This window comes from Triticum urartu, chromosome 1A, assembly GCF_056163025.1.
Source record: "Triticum urartu cultivar PI428250 chromosome 1A, HENAU_Tu73, whole genome shotgun sequence".
NCBI lineage: Eukaryota > Viridiplantae > Streptophyta > Magnoliopsida > Poales > Poaceae > Triticum > Triticum urartu.
The window spans coordinates 7145027-7165915 of NC_141873.1; the positions used below are offsets into that span (position 1 = coordinate 7145027).

General features: G+C 44.9%; 1 pseudogene; it reads right to left on the bottom strand.

Annotated features, from left to right (window-relative positions):
* Positions 1-17429: 17429 nt before the first annotated feature.
* LOC125538213 (protein neprosin-like) lies at positions 17430-20532 on the bottom strand (annotated as a pseudogene).
* Positions 20533-20889: the final 357 nt, after the last annotated feature.

The window sequence follows — 20889 nt, forward strand, 5'->3', positions numbered from 1 at the left end:
CTGAGAACTTCAGCTTTTTCAAGTTGCTGGACTATATGTTCATTGGTACTATTTGTGATGCTGCTCCTGTACTACTTGGGAATTTTGTCAACTTGTGATGCTGCTGCTGTACCCCGAGAGGCCCTTGAGTGTGCCGGAATGTCGATTAACTTCCGTTCTGGCAAATTCGGGTACTCCATATGTCCTATTTTTAGCAAAGGTCATGCCGAAATTTTCCGTGAATTTTAGCATGACTTTGCTAAAAATAGGACATATGGGGTACTTGCGACTAATGCATGGGCCGGGGTATCTTAGTACTTAGTTAAGTAGGATCAACTGCCCTGCCATTCTTGCTGCATTAAACCATAGGTGGCAATAGAGCCAAGTGATTAGGCCCAACTTAGAATTCTCGTTAGCATCGATAAACCCTAGATGATAAACCCAACATAGGTGGCAATAGAGCCAAGTGATTAGTGCCAAGTGATTAGGCCCAACCTAGGGTGCCTCGGCATCGATAAACCCTAAATGATGAAAACTTAACTTGGCTTCTATAGGGTGCCTCGGTGTCGATGAGAACCTAAATGATGTACGCTTAGGCTTTTAGGGTGCCTTGGCGTTGACAAAACCTAAATGATGAAAGCTTAGGCTTTTAGGGTGCCTCAACGTCGACAAACCCTAAATGATAAAACCTTGGCTTTTAGGGTGCCTCGGTGTCGATAAGAACCTAAATGATGAAAGCTTAGGCTTTTAGGATGCCTCGGCGTCGACAAACCCTAAATGATAAAAGCTTAGCTTTTAGGATGCCTCGGTGTCGACAAACCCTAAATGATGTAGTTTTGAATTATGAACGTAGGATATGTCGTCATCATCATCGGACGATGAAAGTCTCCCGGGGGAGTGCGACTGGTGCCACGATGTGACGCCCGGATAATTAAGCTACAGTAACCATCTGCTAATGATGCCACGTCACCTCGATTACTGTTGCTAATCTCGCGTTAGTTTGAAATCGGTTCAAATTCAAATTCAAAATCAAGCAAACAATAAAAGTTTTCAAATATTAAAACTAAAATGTTCGGGGTGAGCAAAATAATGCATAGGAAAGTATGGTGGGGAAACCACACTTTTAGAAAAGGTTTTAATACTCTAAAAATATTTTAAACAGTAACAAAAACAATTAGTTAAATGCCTTTTGCAAAATAAAATATTAAACTATTTTATTTAGTTGCCCAAACTTATGTCGCAGTAGCCTATTTACTAACACTAAATTAGGGACTGCTTTTATAGTTTACAAAACTAAAATAAAAGTGGAACTAAAGTAAAACAGAAAACAGAAAAGGAAAACTAAACAAAAGTAAAATAAAGACAAAAGAAAGGGAAACCCCCCCTGCCTCGCTGGGCCTCGGCCCAGCTAGCCATCGGGCCAACCAGGCCGGCCCACACCCCCACCACTTAACCCCGGTCCACCTGACCGAAACCCTAACCCCTCCCAATTCTCCCTCCCCGATTCCCCACTCCCCTCACTCACTCCCCACTCCCCGATCCCCTTCTGGATCGGGGCAACCACCTCAGCGCCCCGTGCCCTCTGCCTCCCCCAGAGCTTCGCCGTTGCCAGGCACTCGCCGGCCCCCAACTACGCCGTCCCGCCGCAGGCACCGCCGGCCGGGTGCGCCCCGCCGCATCGTGCCCCGACCACCTCTGGCGCCGCACGAGGACCGCGCCGCCGGAGCCCCCTCACCGTCTTCGCCAGGATCGGCCACCGCCCCGGATCGCCATCGCTCGGAGCCACGTCGCCGAGCGCCCTTTGACGGAGCTCCTCCATCATCGCGGGATCTCGCGTTTCCGTCCTCCTCCACAACGACGTCCACAAGCCACGCCGACCCCCCTTCTCAGCAACGCTGTGAGCCGCCCCCGTTTCCCTTCTCTTTCCCCGCGTTCACCGCGTCGCTCGTCGTACCCCTGCACCGCACGAACAGCCACCGCCACGCACGGCCAGCTGCTGCTGCTGTTGTGCCCCACCGGCGCTCGCTCGCATGCCTGCCTCACCGCGGCCCCCGCCCGACCTCCTCGCCCGACCGCCGTGGCCACGTTCCGGCACGCCCTGCCGCACCACCACCTTCCCTCGCCGGCGCTCGCTGCCGCGGCTGCGCCCGCAGCTCCTCCGGTGCTCATGTGCGAGCACGCGCCTCGCCCCTGGCATGTGCCTCTGACCACAGGCCCCCCTGGAAAAGAATGTAAAGAAAAGAAAATAATAGATAAAAACAATAAATTAATTAACTAATTAATCAAATAGTTAATTAACTTACTTAGCTAATTAACTTCTAATTAGCCTAATGTGAGAATGACAGTAGGCCCCACTACTTAATTAGATTAATTAAAACGTTAGCAAAACTCCGATGAATAGAACTATGACCTACAACGGGGTCCCTCTGGTCCCATTGACTAGTCAAATGCTGACTGAGATTGCCCCAGTCATTGATAGGTGGGCCCCTGTTGACCCAGAGGACCAGTCAACTGGTCAACATTTTACATACTGACTCAGCCCACGACCCCACTGTCAGCCTCACATTATGCTGTGTACACTTTTTGTGTGCACTTAGCATTTAGCTATTTAATTTTTGAATTAATATTAATTCCAGAATTATAGAAAAGGTATAAAACTTCTAAAATTAATATAAAATAAACCGTATCTCGGATGAAAATACTTTGTACATGAAAGTTGCTCAGAACGACGAGACGAATCCGGATACGCAGTCTGTTCGTCCGCCACACATCCCTAGCATAGCAAACACACAACTTTCCCCCTCCGGTTCATATGTCCAAAAACGCGAAACACCGGGGATACTTTCCCGGATGTTTCCCCCCTTCGCCGGTATCGCCTACTACCGCGTTAGGGCATACCTACACCGCGTATTGCCTTGTTATGTTTTGTTATGATTTGTTTGCTCCGTATTTACTGTTTCTTCCCCCTCTTCTCTCTGGTAGACTACGAGACCGACGCTGCTGCTGCCCAGTTTGACTACGGAGTTGACGACCCCTCTCTCTTGCCAGAGCAACCAGGCAAGCCCCCCCTTTGATCACCAGATATCGCCTACTCTTCTCTATACTGCTTGCATTAGAGTAGTGTAGCATGTTACTGCTTTCCTTAATCCTATTCTGATGCATAGCATGTCCTTGCTACTACTGTTGTTACCATTACCTGCTATCCTAATGCTTAGTATAGGATGCTAGTGTTCCATCAGTGGCCCTACACTCTTGTCCGTCTGCCATGCTATACTACTGGGCCGTGATCACTTCGGGAGGTGATCACGGGCATATACAATATACTTTACACAGTTACATTACCTGTGATACTGTTCGGAGATGGGCGCTGAAGGGGTAGGTGGCTCCATCCCGGTAGAGGTGGGCCTGGGTTCCCGACGGCCCCCGACTGTTACTTTGAGGCGGAGCGACAGGGCAGGTTGAGACCACCTAGGAGAGAGGTGGGCCTAGCCCTGGTCGGCGTTCGCAGATACTTAACACGTTTAATGAGATCTTGGTATTTGATCTGAGTCTGGCTACTGGTGAAGGAAATATGCCCTAGAGGCAATAATATAGTTATTATTTATTTCCTTATATCATGATAAATGTTTATTATTCATGCTAGAATTGTATTAACCGGAAACATAATACATGTGTGAATACATAGACAAACTTAGTGTCACTAGTATGCCTCTACTTGACTAGCTCGTTAATCAAAGATGGTTATGTTTCCTAACCATGAACAAGGTGTTGTTATTTGATTAACGAGGTCACATCATTAGTTGAATGATCTGATTGACATGACCCATTCCATTAGCTTAGCACCCGATCGTTTAGTATGTTGCTATTGCTTTTCTTCATGACTTATACATGTTCCTATGACTATGAGATTATGCAACTCCCGTTTACCGGAGGAACACTTTGTGTGCTACCAAACGTCACAACGTAAATGGGTGATTATAAAGGAGCTCTACAGGTGTCTCCAAAGGTACATGTTGGGTTGGCGTATTTTGAGATTAGGATTTGTCACTCCGATTGTCGGAGAGGTATCTCTGGGGCCCTCTCGGTAATGCACATCACATAAGCCTTGCAAGCATTACAACTAATATGTTAGTTGTGAGATGATGTATTACGGAACGAGTAAAGAGACTTGCCGGTAACGAGATTGAACTAGGTATTGGATACCGACGATCGAATCTCGGGCAAATAACATACCGATGACAAAGGGAACAACGTATGTTGTTATGCGGTCTAACCGATAAAGATCTTCGTAGAATATGTAGGAGCCAATATGGGAATCCAGGTCCCGCTATTAGTTATTGACCGGAGACGTGTCTCGGTCATGTCTACATTGTTCTCGAACCCGTAGGGTCCGCACGCTTAAGGTTACGATGACAGTTATATTATGAGTTTATGCATTTTGATGTACCGAAGGTTGTTCGGAGTCCCGGATGTGATCACGGACATGACGAGGAGTCTCGAAATGGTCGAGACATAAAGATTGATATATTGGAAGCCTATGTTTGGATATCGGAAGTGTTCCGGGTGAAATCGGGATTTTACCGGAGTACCGGGAGGTTACCGGAACCCCCCGGAAGCTATATGGGCCTTAGTGGGCTTTAGTGGAAAGGAGAAAGGGGTAGCCCAAGGTGGCTGTGCGCCTCCCCCCCTTCCCCTAGTCCTATTAGGACTAGGAGAGGTGGCCGGCCCCCTCTCTCTCTTTCCCCCCTCAAGGAATCCTATTCCAACTAGGATTGGGGGGGGGGGAATCCTACTCCCAGAGGGAGTAGGACTCTCCTGGCGCGCCCTCCCTTGGCCGGCCAGCCTCCCCCCTCTAGTCCTTTATATACAGAGGCAGGGCACCCCAAAGAACACACAAGTTGATCCACGTGATCTATTCCTTAGCCGTGTGCGGTGCCCCCAGCCACCATATTCCTCGATAATACTGTAGCGGAGTTTAGGCGAAGCCCTGCTGCTGTAGTGCATCAAGATCGTCACCACGCCGTCGTGCTGACGGAACTCTTCCCCGACACTTTGCTGGATCGGAGTCCGGGGATCGTCATCGAGCTGAACGTGTGCTCGAACTCGGAGGTGCCATAGTTTCGGTGCTTGATCGGTTGGATTGTGAAGACGTACGACTACTTCCTCTACGTCGTGTCAGCGCTTCCACAGTCGGTCTGCGTTGGGTACGTAGACAACACTCTCCCCTCTCGTTGCTATGCATCACATGATCTTGCGTGTGCGTAGGAAATTTTTTGAAATTACTACGAAACCCAACAACTGGCCTATACGCACTAACCATCTACGCGGGGAAAGTTATGGGCACTCGACATCGTGGTATCAGCTGAAGCACTTCGTGACGCCAGCGACTGAGCGGCGCGCACCGGGTTGGACCGCGTAACGTGACATCCTTTGAAATGGAGGTTGCTAGGTCTGCTCTCCGGCCGCGTACGCAACGTGCAGGTGTGCTATGGGCGATGGGCCCAGACCCCTGTGCGCTTAGGTTTAGACCGGCGTGCTGGCCTCTCTGTTGTGCCTACGTGGGGATGCGACGTGTTGATCTTCCGCGGCCGGGCATGACCCAGAAAAGTGTGTCTGGCCAAATGGGATCGAGCGTGTTGGGTTATGTGGTGCACCCCTGCAGGGAAGTAAATCTATTCGAATAGCCGTGATCTTCGGTAACAGGACGACTTGGAGTTGTACCTTGACCTTATGACAACTAGAACCGGATACTTAATAAAATACACCCTTCAAAGTGCCAGATACAACGGGTGGTCGCTCTCTCACAGGGCGACGAGGGGAGGATCATCAGTTAGGATTATGCTACGTGATGATACTTGGAGGACTTCAGTCTATTCTCATCTACATGCTGCAAGACGGAGGCTGCCAGAAGCGTAGTCTTCGAAAGGACCAGCTATCCCCCCTTATCCCGGCTTTCTGTAGTTCAGTCCACATATAATAGCCTTATTCCAGTTGATACCAATGCATACATATGTAGTGTAGCTCCTTGCTTGCGAGTACTTTGGATGAGTACTCACGGTTGCTTTCTCCTTCCCTTCCCTCTATCCTTTCTACCTGGTTGTCGCAACCAGATGCTGGAGCCCAGGAGCCAGACGCCACCGTCGACGACGACTCCTACTACACCGAGGTGCCTACTACTACGTGCTGCCCGCTGACGACGACCAGGAGTAGTTAGGAGGACCCCAGGCAGGAGGCCTGCGCCTCTTTCGATCTTTATCCCAGTTTGTGCTAGCCTTCTTAAGGCAAACTTGTTTAACTTATGTCTGTACTCAGATATTGTTGCTTCCGCTGACTCGTCTATGATCGAGCTCTTGTATTCGAGCCCTTGAGGCCCCTGGCTTGTAATATGATGCTTGTATGACTTATTTTATTTGTAGAGTTGTGTTGTGATATCTTCCCGTGATTCCCTGATCTTGATCGTACACGTTTGCGTGTATTATTAGTGTACGATTGAATCGGGGGCGTCACAAGTTGGTATCAGAGCCGACTGCCTGTAGGAATCCCCCTTCCACCCTCCTTGGCCGAAGTCGAGTCTAGATATTACAAAACTTTTACTAACATGGCTGTGCGCCTTACGGGCTCACGTCGCCATTGGGTGGTATTAGGATCTTTTACTCCTCGATCTTTACTCTGGGACTCTGAGCTCTCTTCTATTCGGGTTAAGTGATTTTGCTAAAAACAAAACTAACTTTAGGTTCTCGCAAGTACTTTCTCCCGGAGAGCCCCTCACTTCAGATAATCGCCTGCTGCACTAGAAGATTCCGAAGTTACTCTACGATGTTCTCTCGAGTCTTTGTACCATCGCATTTGCGATTTCCTTCCACCGTCAACCCCTATGAAAACTGCATACACTTTCCATTCATACAATCATTCCCCGTTGATCTTGTTATTACAAGATGTCCCGAAACACTCTTTGTTGTCCCGAGAATCCTTTGAGCTCACTGCGTTGCAGTTCCTTGCCACCTGAATACCCCTACGGATAATTTCTCGCCCTTATCGAGTATCCGCTCATCCCCAGTTGTTCATGTGTTTCACAATTGTCTTCGAAATACTATTCGATCCTTCAAAATTCCTTAGTAGCTTATTGCTCTGCAATACTTGTCTGCTTGCATTATGGATGCTTTCCATATGTCTGGCAATATTCGTTAGTATCCTTAGACCCTGTCATTTTGATCCTATTGATTCAACATGAGTGCGAATGCACACAATCGTCAGTTGATCCTTTTAAATTATCCTTCCGGCTCAGGCGTCATTTTGAACATGAGCTTGTTCTCGACCAATCTATTTGCCGTCAATTTTACCCTTAGGTCTATTGAATTTATCCATCCTTGATCAGAGCATTTGCTTCTGATCCTTTGATTTGGAAATCATATTTCCTTTGCATTTGAGCTTGGAATTAGTCAGTTGTTTCTATAATCTAAGGCCCTTGCCTTGATTCTTCCTCTAGTTGTGTGCCGATGCTCACATCAGCTCGTTATGAACCATCAAGTCCTTTGTTGAAGTATCATCTGACAGTGTCCTTCGTATACAAAAACCTCGAGAAGTTCTTTTCGGGATACATAATACCATTGATAAATCCCGTTCTCTGATTTGGCCAACCATGCTCTACTTTCGAGCTGGTGATATTTACTATTGAAGCTTGTGGTATATGTTTCCACGATACCCTGACGGGTTGAACCTATGCCTTCCTTAATATGTGTGAACCCAAAAGTTTTCATGGGTCATACTCCTCTGGTAATTCACCAGGTAGGTTTTGACACTGAGATCATCTTTATCTAGAGCAGTGAATGAAAGGTTATGCATTGAAGAAGTGGGAGTCGACCTTGAACTTTGTGTTCATGCCCATGGACACGATGTAGATCTTATCATTAAAGCTTCTCTTAAATTAGATTATTCCTTTCGTATAAGTTCATCTTATATCCGGGATCTGGCCTTTTGCAATCGTGGTTCCGACCATGTTCTCCTTTAAATACCATTTCGCGTGCAAGTTTAAGCGCTTGTCTTCTGTAGAGCAATACCCCAGTCCAACCTCTACTTTGATCTGTCATCGAGTATTACCCGCTCTGGTATCTCGAGATTATCATGGAACTGCATAACTTCTTGTGAGTTCTTCTTCGAGTATTATTTGACTTTCGCTGCATCATCATTTGACTTGATGTCATCGCCGACCGATTACATCTTCATGAAATCTCTCGACAAATGTGTCGTGGTCATCAGCAACATCCTGAGCTCTTCCAGGATATCAATCAAATTCATGATGAGAATTACCATCCTTGCCCCTCGATGATTGTGTTATCATCGACAACATTCTTGCCTTCCCGCAACACAAACGTGTTCATGTTATGATTGCAACTTGCTGTCCAGCTTGTATGATGTTCCACCTTGAAGTATTAATGTCCTTTATGACAAGGATGTTGTGAGGATTGCTCCACCTCTTAAGAATTCTTGGTATATTGATGCTTCTCACCATCACCATTCTTTCTTGGTCTCCGTGTTGTTTCTAACCGGAATACCGACAAATGGTCTGTGATGTGTAAATTCTAAACTTCTAGCAACCCTATTGCTTTGAGGTTATTGGTCTACAGTTTCATTCTAAGTCTATTGCTTATTGAATCATCATTCGAACATTGATCATGCTACCTAGTCTAGATTCCTGGGTGCACCCTTCTATCATTGTTCAGTCGTGTATGTTTCCCTCGAGCATACATCATTATATCATTTGATCCGACAAATGATATTTCCTTGTTCACATAATTGTGGAAATCAATCCTTTGGAAATCTTGATGATTTGTTGCTGAGTCTATCAGCCACCTCCTCATCCTCTCCTTGGTTTACTGTTGAACTCTTGTGTCGGAACTCGCTCCCATAGTTCAATTCCCGAGAATCTTACAATGTCATCTCGACAATTTGTGTTGCACCTTTCTTCTCAGGTATCCTGAGTCTGAGTTATCTTGACACCCATCACATTTGAATCTCGGTCAGATATGATGGTTGGAATATATTTCCAAGAGTTATAACATTGGTCTTTCATGACCCGGTAAGGTGATGTCATTCCTAGCACACTTGACCGAAGGGCCTAGTGTTATAGTTTCCTTTTTAACAAGATTAACCATTTTTCCATGAGGAAATTGAATGCCTTGTTTAATAAGTTTATCCTGATGGATCCTTTGTGTATCCAAAGTCTGACCTTAGCTTGAAGACCATGTCAATACTGTCTCGAAGCTTGTCTGTGGTACACCGATTTTCAACAAGAACATTGAATCGAAATGCCAAATGTTTCTTGCTCAATTATCCAAACACTGTTGTATGGGTAATGTCATGAAATTTCTTCCCCCTTTCCTAAAGGGTTTTCTACATATATGCTGTCGTGGATATCATGCTCTGTTTGTCCTTGGGAAGGATATACCCCTGAAATATGTGTATAATCACATTTTCCTTTCCATTGTTTTGTTTAACCTTCTTGAGGTTTATATGATCTAAGCAGTAATAAGTCACTGCTTTTGTAAGCACCTCGGTGTACAACTCTGTCAGTAAGAACCTGTTACTATTGTTGATGACATTCCGGTATCCACCGATGGAAGAGAACTTTGCCTAATGGTCCGCCTCATTCAACGAGCAGGAAAATGGTTCTCTTCGTCCCTCGCCCTTGGTACCGACGTTGTTGCCGACATAATCGACAGACTATCCTCTGACATGCCTTGCTTACATGATCATGCAAGACGTCACCGCCCTTCCTGCTTTTAACTCACATGGTGGGCCCATAACCCACAGTTCCACAAGACCGAAACCTGACTCTCATGTACATGCCTGTCTCGAAAGTTATTCCTCGCGCTTGGTTTCGTATGTAACCCATGGGCCACCTTCCTAGAGATGGTCTATTCTGGTATCGGATACAATACTTATTCTCGTTACTTTGGACCCCTTTCACAATTTTTCTCAGGCAACGAACGATTGCCTACCCGCTTGAAACTTCCCATGATACCTTCTTACTTTGCTCTCGATATTTTCTTAAGATTCGATTCAAGAGTAACTTTCCACCACCTTTCTTGATGTTATCTACCAGATACACATCATTGTAGGAGGTCCGTTCTTCCGAAGTTACCCCTTGTCCTTTGTACGTACGATGGAGTTCTTGACGAAAGGAGGACGACTTCATCATGATGACCTGGAGCAGAGGAATGAAAGCATCAACGTATCGGGTTGACCTCTTCGAGAAGAGCAACCAAACACCGAGAAGACCCGTTAGAATTTCGTAACCAAATCCCTTCCCCCTTGCTCCCCTCCTAAATCTCGGGACGAGATTTCTTGTAGTGGAGGAGAATTGTGACGCCCGGATAATTAAGCTACAGTAACCATCTGCTAATGATGCCACGTCACCTCGATTACTGTTGCTAATCTCGCGTTAGTTTGAAATCGATTCAAATTCAAATTCAAAATCAAGCAAACAATAAAAGTTTTCAAATATTAAAACTAAAATGTTCGGGGTGAGCCAAATAATGCATAGGAAAGTATGGCGGGGAAACCACACTTTTAGAAAAGGTTTTGATACTCTAAAAATATTTTAAACAGTAACAAAAAAAATTAGTTAAATGCCTTTTACAAAATAAAATATTAAACTATTTTATTTAGTTGCCCAAACTTATGTCGCAGTAGCCTATTTACTAACACTAAATTAGGGACTGCTTTTATAGTTTACAAAACTAAAATAAAAGTGGAACTAAAGTAAAACAGAAAACAGAAAAGGAAAATTAAACAAAAGTAAAATAAAGACAAAAGAAAGGGAAACCCCCCCTCCCTCGCTGGGCCTCGGCCCCGCTAGCCATCGGGCCAACCAGGCCGGCTCACACCCCCACCACTTAACCCCGGTCCACCCGACCGAAACCCTAACCCCTCCCACTTCTCCCTCCCCGATTCCCCACTCCCCTCGCTCACTCCCCACTCCCCGATCCCCTTCTGGATCGGGGCAACCACCTCAGCGCCCCGTGCCCTCTGCCTCCCCCGGAGCTTCGCCATTGCCAGGCACTCGCCGGCCCCCAACTACGCCGCCCCGCCGCAGGCACCGCCGGCCAGGTGCGCCCCGCCGCATCGTGCCCTGACCACCTCTGGCGCCGCACGAGGACCGCGCCGCCGGAGCCCCCTCACCGTCTTCGCCAGGATCGGCCACCGCCCCGAATCGCCGTCGCTCGGAGCCACGTCGCCGAGCGCCCTTTGCCGGAGCTCCTCCATCATCGCGGGATCTCGCGTTTCCGTCCTCCACAACGACGTCCACAAGCCACGCCGACCCCCCTTCTCAGCAACGTTGTGAGCCGCCCCCATTTCCCTTCTCTTTCCCCGTGTTCACCGCGTCGCTCGCCGTACCCCTGCACCGCACGAACAGCCACTGCCACGCACGGCCAGCTGCTGCTGCTGTTGTGCCCCACCGGCGCTCGCTCGCGTGCCCGCCTCACTGCGGCCCCCGCCCGACCTCCTCGCCCGACCGCCGTGGCCACGTTCCGGCACGCCCTGCCGCACCACCACCTCCCCTCGTCGGCGCTCGCTGCCGCGGCTGCGCCCGCAGCTCCTCCGGTGCTCATGTGCGAGCACGCGCCTCGCCCCTGGCATGTGCCTCTGACCACAGGCCCCCCTGGAAAAGAACGTAAAGAAAAGAAAATAATAGATAAAAACAATAAATTAATTAACTAATTAATCAAATAGTTAATTAACTTACTTAGCTAATTAACTTCTAATTAGCCTAATGTGAGAATGACAGTAGGCCCCACTACTTAATTAGATTAATTAAAACGTTAGCAAAACTACGATGAATAGAACTATGACCTACAACGGGGTCCCACTGGTCCCATTGACCAGTCAAATGCTGACTGGGATTGCCCCAGTCATTGACAGGTGGGCCCCTGTTGACCCAGATGACCAGTCAACTGGTCAACATTTTACATACTGACTCAGCCCACGATCCCACTGTCAGCCTCACATTATGCTGTGTACACTTTTTGTGTGCACTTAGCATTTAGCTATTTAATTTTTGAATTAATATTAATTCCAGAATTATAGAAAAGGTATAAAACTTCTAAAATTAATATAAAATAAACCGTATCTCGGATGAAAATACTTTGTACATGAAAGTTGCTCAGAACGACGAGACGAATCTGAATATGCAGTCCGTTCGTCCACTACACATCCCTAGCATAGCAAACACACAACTTTCCCCCTCCGGTTCATATGTCCAAAAACGCGAAACACCGGGGATACTTTCCCGGATGTTTCCCCCCTTCGCCGGTATCGCCTACTACCGCGTTAGGGCATACCTACACCGCGTATTGCCTCGTTATGTTTTGTTATGCTTTGTTTGCTCCGTATTTACTGTTTCTTCCCCCTCTTCTCTCCGGTAGACTACGAGACCGACGCTGCTGCTGCCCAGTTTGACTACGGAGTTGACGACCCCTCTCTCTTGCGAGAGCAACCAGGCAAGCCTCCCCTTTGATCACCAGATATCGCCTACTCTTCTCTATACTGCTTGCATTAGAGTAGTGTAGCATGTTACTGCTTTCCGTTAATCCTATTCTGATGCATAGCCTGTCCTTACTACTACTGTTGTTACCATTACCTGCTATCCTAATGCTTAGTATAGGATGCTAGTGTTCCATCAGTGGCCCTACACTCTTGTCCGTCTGCCATGCTATACTACTGGGCCGTGATCACTTCGGGAGGTGATCACGGGCATATACAATATACTTTCCACAGTTACATTACCTGTGATACTGTTCGGAGATGGGCGCTGAAGGGGCAGGTGGCTCCATCCTGGTAGAGGTGGGCCTGGGTTCCCGACGGCCCTCGACTGTTACTTTGAGGCGGAGCGACAGGGTAGGTTGAGACCACCTAGGAGAGAGGTGGGCCTAGCCCTGGTCGGCGTTCGCAGATACTTAACACGTTTAACGAGATCTTGGTATTTGATCTGAGTCTGGCTACTGGCCTATACGCACTAACCATCTACGCGGGGAAAGTTATGGGCACTTGACGTCGTGGTATCAGCCGAAGCACTTCGTGACGCCAGCGACTGAGCGGCGCGCGCCGGGTTGGACCACGTAACGTGACTTCCTTTGAAATGGAGGTTGCTAGGTCTGCTCTCCGGCCGCGTACGCAACGTGCAGGTGTGCTATGGGCGATGGGCCCAGACCCCTGTGCGCTTAGGTTTAGACCGGCGTGCTGGCCTCTCTGTTGTGCCTAGGTGGGGCTGCGACGTGTTGATCTTCCGCGGTCGGGCATGACCCAGAAAAGTGTGTCCGGCCAAATGGGATCGAGCGTGTTGGGTTATGTGGCGCACCCCTGCAGGGAAGTAAATCTATTCGAATAGCCGTGATCTTTGGTAACAGGACGACTTGGAGTTGTACCTTGACCTTATGACAACTAGAACCGGATACTTAATAAAATACACCCTTCAAAGTGCCAGATACAACCGGTGGTCGCTCTCGCATAGGGCGACGAGGGGAGGATCATCGGTTAGGATTATGCTACGTGATGATACTTGGAGGACTTCAGTCTATTCTCATCTACATGCTGCAAGACGGAGGCTGCCAGAAGCGTAGTCTTCGAAAGGACTAGCTATCCCCCCTTATCCTGGCTTTCTGCAGTTCAGTCCATATATAATAGCCTTATTCCAGTTGATACCAATGCATACATATGTAGTGTAGCTCCTTGCTTGCGAGTACTTTGGATGAGTACTCACGGTTGCTTTCTCCTTCCCTTCCCTCTATCCTTTCTACCTGGTTGTCGCAACCAGATGCTGGAGCCCAGGAGCCAGACGCCACCGTCGACGACGACTCCTACTACACCGAGGTGCCTACTACTACGTGCTGCCCGCTGACGACGACCAGGAGTAGTTAGGAGGATCCCAGGCAGGAGGCCTGCGCCTCTTTCGATCTTTATCCCAGTTTGTGCTAGCCTTCTTAAGGCAAACTTGTTTAACTTATGTCTGTACTCAGATATTGTTGCTTCCGCTGACTCGTCTATGATCGAGCTCTTGTATTCGAGCCCTCGAGGCCCCTGGCTTGTAATATGATGCTTGTATGACTTATTTTATTTGTAGAGTTGTGTTGTGATATCTTCCCGTGAGTCCCTGATCTTGATCGTACACGTTTGCGTGTATGATTAGTGTACGATTGAATCGGGGACGATCGAGGTCTGTGCGACATGCCTCACCTGGACGATGATCGGTGCTTCAGCATTAAGCTCGAGGAGACCTTCGAAGTTGAAACGGTACACAACGACGACAAGTGTTATTTTCATAATTAAGCATGACTTCAACTATTTCTACGTGTAATTTTCATCTTTTACAATTCAAGTATAGCTTATCCCATGCCATGCAAGACGCTATGTCTTGGAGATGATGGATTTTGAAGACCATGAAATTTCTGAAACAAAGAAAATTCACCTAAGGAGTCATTGGAAGGAGCATCAGGCGCCGCCATCGGAGGGCTGGGGTGCGGCGGCCAAGACGCAGGTGCATGGACGGGTGGAGCCATGCAGGTGACGGGTCCTCAGAAGATTTTTGTTTTAGGCATCCGTGGAGAGGGGATGAAATTGGGGAATCCCTCGAGCGTGGAGGAAGGGGCTGGGACCGTGCGGGCGTGTGTGTACTTTTCCTTTTTTTTAAGGGTCAGGTTTCTTCTCGATTTCTTTTCTTACGTGCATCCAGGTTTTGTTCTGATTTTATTAACTGGATGAGTGTCCGTGTGTGAAAGTTTCCTTCTCGGTTTCGTTTTCTTATGTGTGTTCAGGTTTTGTTTCCGGTTTTCGTTACGTAGATCTAGTTTTTATTTAAATATGAACCGTCAATCTTTATGGTTAACACAAAATCAACGGATATAAAAGAGTGACGTATGGAAAACTATGAAAGTCACCGTCCTTTATTATTAGGTAAAAATAATAAAGGTTTCAGTGTTGGAATTGGGGTTAATACAAATCCTGGACACCAAGTATTGTTGGAAGCCCTGTGTGAGGGAATATGAGGCAGTGGCTGCAACTTGTTGAATTCAAAGTGATAGTCCTGCAACTTGTTGAATTCAAGTGGCTAGCTGAAGAAACGTTCAACTTGTGGAATACAAGCGGGGAATACAGCCAAGCAAATTTTTTGGCCAACACTGACCGAAGAAAAGTTCCAAGCTCAAGTGGATTGATTTGGTAATATTCTACTTCTTCTAGCACATTCTGCACGTCTTCCCATGAATGAGTTGATAGCCCAGCACTTTTGTAGATACAAGTAATCAGAAAGTGTGCGAATGATTATTATTGCTCCCATACTTGGTAATTGGTAGCTCCAAGTGGCGCCTGTGTACATGTAGATTAGACTGGTTGCATTTTAAACATAGTCTCTAAGGTAGACTCATACTACCTTTGCTGTTTGACACACTTTCTGCATTATTCTGTACGTCACCCTGTGCATGGTATTCTCTTGCCTCAGCTCCTGGTTGCAAGATTGATTTTTTTTTCCCTTCCTGATCCCAGTTGAACAATGGAATGTCTCTTTACTACTTTTGTTTTGGAATAATAGCGAGTGATAGAGGAGCTGCTCCCGATGCGGTTGTACGTCCTCTTTTTAGCATGTCTGGTTCCACTAGCTGAGGTGAATTATGATGATTATTTTGGTTGAATTGGTATCTACTTTTCTTAATTATAAAGAATTTATGAGGCATTGCTAGCTCTCCTGTTTTCTTCACCTGGGCCTTTTCACATGATCTTAAGTTTGTAATGCTTGAAACTAAGTAAGACACAAGGTACCCTAGTAGTAAATTATTTGTTGTTCCATGTCAATCATTTTTCTTATGAGCTCATGACGAATTTCCAATGTTTGCTTGCCTGCATAACCGTCGACCAAACTTCTACTGTAAGTCTGTAACAAAAGTCTCTGATTATTCAAACTATTATGTTAGCTGATAAATTTATTGTACAAATCTTCAGGGGCAGGCCACAACAAGTATCAACCTTTGAGACGCATCTTCCTGCTCACCTGCTGCCAAATGATATACTGACGCCTGTGTAGATAGATCGTTGTGCTCAGCTGATATTTCTTATGTGCAGCAGTGCCGGATCTGATCATCAGAGTTCGTGAGATGCTGCGCACAGCATCACGACCATCATGGGTGAATCCTATGGTGTGCCCAAAATAATTATGGTGGACAATCAAGCCAAAAGAGAATGTTTGGTGAAGCCGACCACAATTTTTTTAGAGAAAAAGGACGCACTGCCCGCTTTCATTATACTGTATTAACGAAGTATGAAGTGCTCGGATGCTATAAGCACATGCACATGTATCAGAAGTAAGGTTCATGTTTCCAAGAGAAATTTTAAAACGCGCCACATGAGGCTAGTAGCACAAGCAGGCAGATCACCTCAGAAGGAGTGCTTGCAGGTTCCGAGTCAGCTCAGGATGTATCTTTGCATGCTTCCAGTTGAATGATCTCCATCACATCTCCAGCACTGACGGGAAGACTTGGAGCTCTTTTCTGCCTGATCAAGCATGAGTCCATGCTATATGTATATATGGAGCAACTCTCCAGTTGATGGACAAAACAATCCAGCAGTTCTAATTGCATATCCAAAATTGGTTTCCATCACATAAAAAGATCCAGTTCATGCCAGTCCTGCCCTAACCCTGAAAACATATATTATTTTCTGTTCCGCCCCAAGGACAAGGACTACATATTCCTGGATATATAATGCTCATATGGACAAGGACTTCATTTTTGTAATATTGCTTGCCTGTCGACCAAAGCTGTCGTGTAGCAAAGGTCTCTGAACTCGATGATTGTTCAGATTATTGTGTTAGGTTCTACATTTTCTGCTACAAGTCATCACGAGAAACAAAAGCAAAAGCATGCATCGTGCCCGTCTCCGGCTTGGGGTGTGTGCTCGATCAGCCCCCGTCATCATTACCATCATCATCCTCGCCGTCATCTCCTGCATGCCCAGAGACGAGAAATTCGCCGTCATCATCATCGTCAACTCGGCTGCTTGCGCAGGAAGGAGTGTGCTCCACTTTCTCTATGCACCAACCTTGCACTGCACACAGTGAGTCTATCTGAGACAAGCTTCAGACTTTCAGTGGATGGAGGGTTTGGCCACAGCAGCAAGTGCACACACAAAATAAACATTCCACATTGGTTGGTAGTGTTCTACCTAGGTTTCCTGCCCCATATTTGGGCCCATAGAGGTCCGATCGTATGGTGTTTGCTGCTTTGAGGCTTCATTGATTTGTCTTACTATTGTCACCTAGCTCCTGTCAGAAGTGCATGCGATGGGAATGGCTTAAGTGTGCGGTGAAAACCAACAATTTAATAAACTAGGACAATGGTGATAATCAACATCAAGACCTATAACCCTTCTTATATTCGTGAAATGAAACAAGGGACAGTCTTTTTTATTTATTGAACGCAAATGGCAATACAACTTTTTTTTATCAACCAACACAACCACCTGGTCCACCATAGTTGAACATATAACCCTTCTTATATTCGTGAAATAAATTATTTGCTCTATAACAATCTGGCCTATCAACTAACTTGACCATGGGAATGCCAAAGAGGTCGGAAGAATGGCCATTTGGATTGTAATTCTGAATGTGCTTGAAGTACGCAGATCTCTTATCGTCATAATCGGGGAAGTGGCCGCTACCCATTGGAGGACCATGTGCATTCTTCAAGTAATTCACGAATCCAGTCAAGGCTTGTATACGTTGTGTTCCGGGGCAAAGCTTATTTGGAAAATGTCCCAAGAATGATGGTTTTTGTAAATCATGATGGTACACCACCCAATCTCCGGAATTTGGATCCTGTAGTCAACAAGGGATTGATGACATCAATGAACAATAAATTTCATGTACAAGAAGAGTAGAAAACATGTTGTTATTTGCAAGAATCTTGGGTGGCGTACAATTTCCTAGATTCCAATGTTCCATATTTTCTTAATAAAATACAAAGCATGGTACTTAATAACCATGTGAACTTATGCCTAACTAATTTTGACATTAATAAAATATATCTTTGTTAATTTTAATCCTCTATTCTTAAATAGTTGCAATCCACTACCTATTTTTCCTATTCAAGCAGCCATGCCACGTCAGCAAGTCATACATGTTAGTTATAAGTTTACTTTTCTTTCTATGTGTGCATCCATACCACATCAACAAGTCATGCATGTTCCCCGTAAGTTATATTTTTCATATGTGCTTGTTTTTCCTATCCATGCAGTCTTGCCACGCCAGCAAGTCATGCATGTTCATCATAAATTACTGTTTTTGCATTTATTTTTTGTTGTCATGAATGGATTATATGTTGGGCACACTGAGGATACATATGCAGTTCATATTTCACATTTTGTTAGAAAAATGGAATTCTATTAACTACAATCCAACTTTTTCTCTTTTGTAGTTGCTCTTATATAACATCTATTTACGTGATTCATTCGATGAGGTTGCTGCAGGAACGCGCATGTATCATCTACTTATTGTAGAAATAGTAGCATATTTGTGAATTTGTATAGATATAGTAATCTCCAGAATGGGACAAATGGTGCACCTTGTTGAGGCTAAGCCTAACGTAGTGGTCTTGTTCGCCATAAATTGATGGAGGAGCCACGGCTTGTCCAGGCACCAGATTAGCTCGACTTGCAGGAACAAATCCTGGGCACTGCAAGTTGTAGCACCCCTTCGATTTCAAGTCCTTCTGAGCAACAAAAAAAGGAGACATGTATTATTTTGGATGTAAAGAGACTTTTACTTAGTCCAATAGTGCCTCTAACTCCTACGAAATACCAGAAAACTATATGGGGACCACAATAATATATAACTTGTTAAAATGACATTGATTATACTTACGGTCTAATATGTAAAGAAGCGAATATCTCTGTTATGGTACAAAGAGGGGGAAATCTGCAAGCAGAAGCAAATTATGAAATAGTTGTTTATTCAAAAGCATTTTGACTTTACCATAATGGGTGATATGTTTGTACATGAAATCCAACTTGAATTAAGTTGTAGTTTCCTCCATCTTGACAATAGATCTGTAAGGATGCTCCAGATTCTTGAGAAGTTCCTTGATTTGGTAAAGCCCATATACTCATGTCAGCTCGAAGGCCGTAGAATTGTCCTGGCTCTGTGTGCCACATTGCATACTAGTGATAGAAGATTATAGCTCAAATTAGTAAATAACCAGAAAAATCTATAGAGAACGACATAATAAACAAGTGAGGGTGTGCGTTCTTGGCCTTGGTATGAGGTTCACCTACCAGACATTTACAATGGGGAATTTTTCATGCTATCTTGGAGTTAGTCTAGATTAGTTTTCATTGGCCTTGTTGAGTATATGATACTGGATTTAGCTTCCTCCATGGGGTGTGGTATCAATCCAACGCAGTTATACCTTTTGTGGTGATGCATGCAATGCTTTAGTTAATGTGCATTTTCGATGGTCTTACTTACGTGTTTGGGCTCACAACATCTTCTCTCCTTGTGGCATGGTTGAAACAAGATTTGATTCTCTCTCTAATAGGTGTGAAGTGTATTGCCAATAAAGTTGGTATGTCAGCATAAGTCTCCAATAGAGTATGTCTTAAATGCCTCTCTGAATCTGTTGTTCACGGTATTTTGGTAGCATGTTTTGTATGTAATGATCATAGCTTTCGCGGTATATAGGGGATCAAGATAAGTTCATTTAGGTGTATGCCTTTTATCTGGTCTTTATGTACCACCTTGTCTCTTGGACCATTGGCCATAATTTAGATTGACTAGCAATGATTTAGATACATCACGAATGAATTAGATTTCTACTGTTTTTTCTCTATGGTTTAAATATGTGATGCTTATATTGGAAATACCTTGACTTTGCCTTTTATATTTGTCACATGTCACTCTGGCATATACATTGTGACGTTTTTTGTGATCAATACCCAACAAGAAATTAACAAAATATCCCAAATCTAACACATGAAAAAGTAAAGAGAGGTATATACAGAGAATGGGGTTGAGTGTGTGTACATGAGAAACAATGTCGCTTCCTTCATTCATGATATCAGCTCTCCAAGGAAAACGGAAAGGTTTAGTTCTTAAAAGAGTGGTGTTCTGTAGAGGGAAATAATAGTTCATGACTAGTTAGCATATATAATTGATGTACATAGTCTTTGAAAGATAAGTATTTGTTTCACATATGTGTCCTAAATTTTAGTTGGGCATATAAGTAACATAAAGTAGTTATGAATATTAACACCAATAGTAATTATCAAGATTAAGTGGTCAAGTAGACACAACAATGGGATAATACATAAAGCAATTGATAAAAAGTTGTATATATCAAAATCTAAAAGTAAACTATTGGTTACCTTCTCATTTGTCTGGAGATTGACATCTACGTCTATCGATTCAACAAAGGTGAGGTGGAAAGTTATACACAAAAAGCATAGTAAGACCGATATGACAACATAATCACCTCCCATTTGTATAGGTAATTGTGTTATTTTCATGAAATAGTAACTATATGATTCTTGACGTACTTGTATCTTCTTCATAGAACACAACTTATATAGAATTGAGCCAGGTTCTTTTTTAGAAGGCTTTAGATTGCATTGTACTGATGATGCACTGAACATTTAATGGGTAGTCATCCAGTGAACTAATCTTTCTAGAGTTGGGTATAAATCAATTGTTTAATTAATGTTCATTAAATACGGACTTGGTTTACATCCAATTAATGATTGCTTGATGGCCTATCTTTTATATGAATACAGATCAATTTATGCATCAATAATAATTAACAATGGACTTGATTTACATCCAAGGAAAGGATGTATGAGGACATATACAATGGTCTTATCTTAGAAGTTCTACTT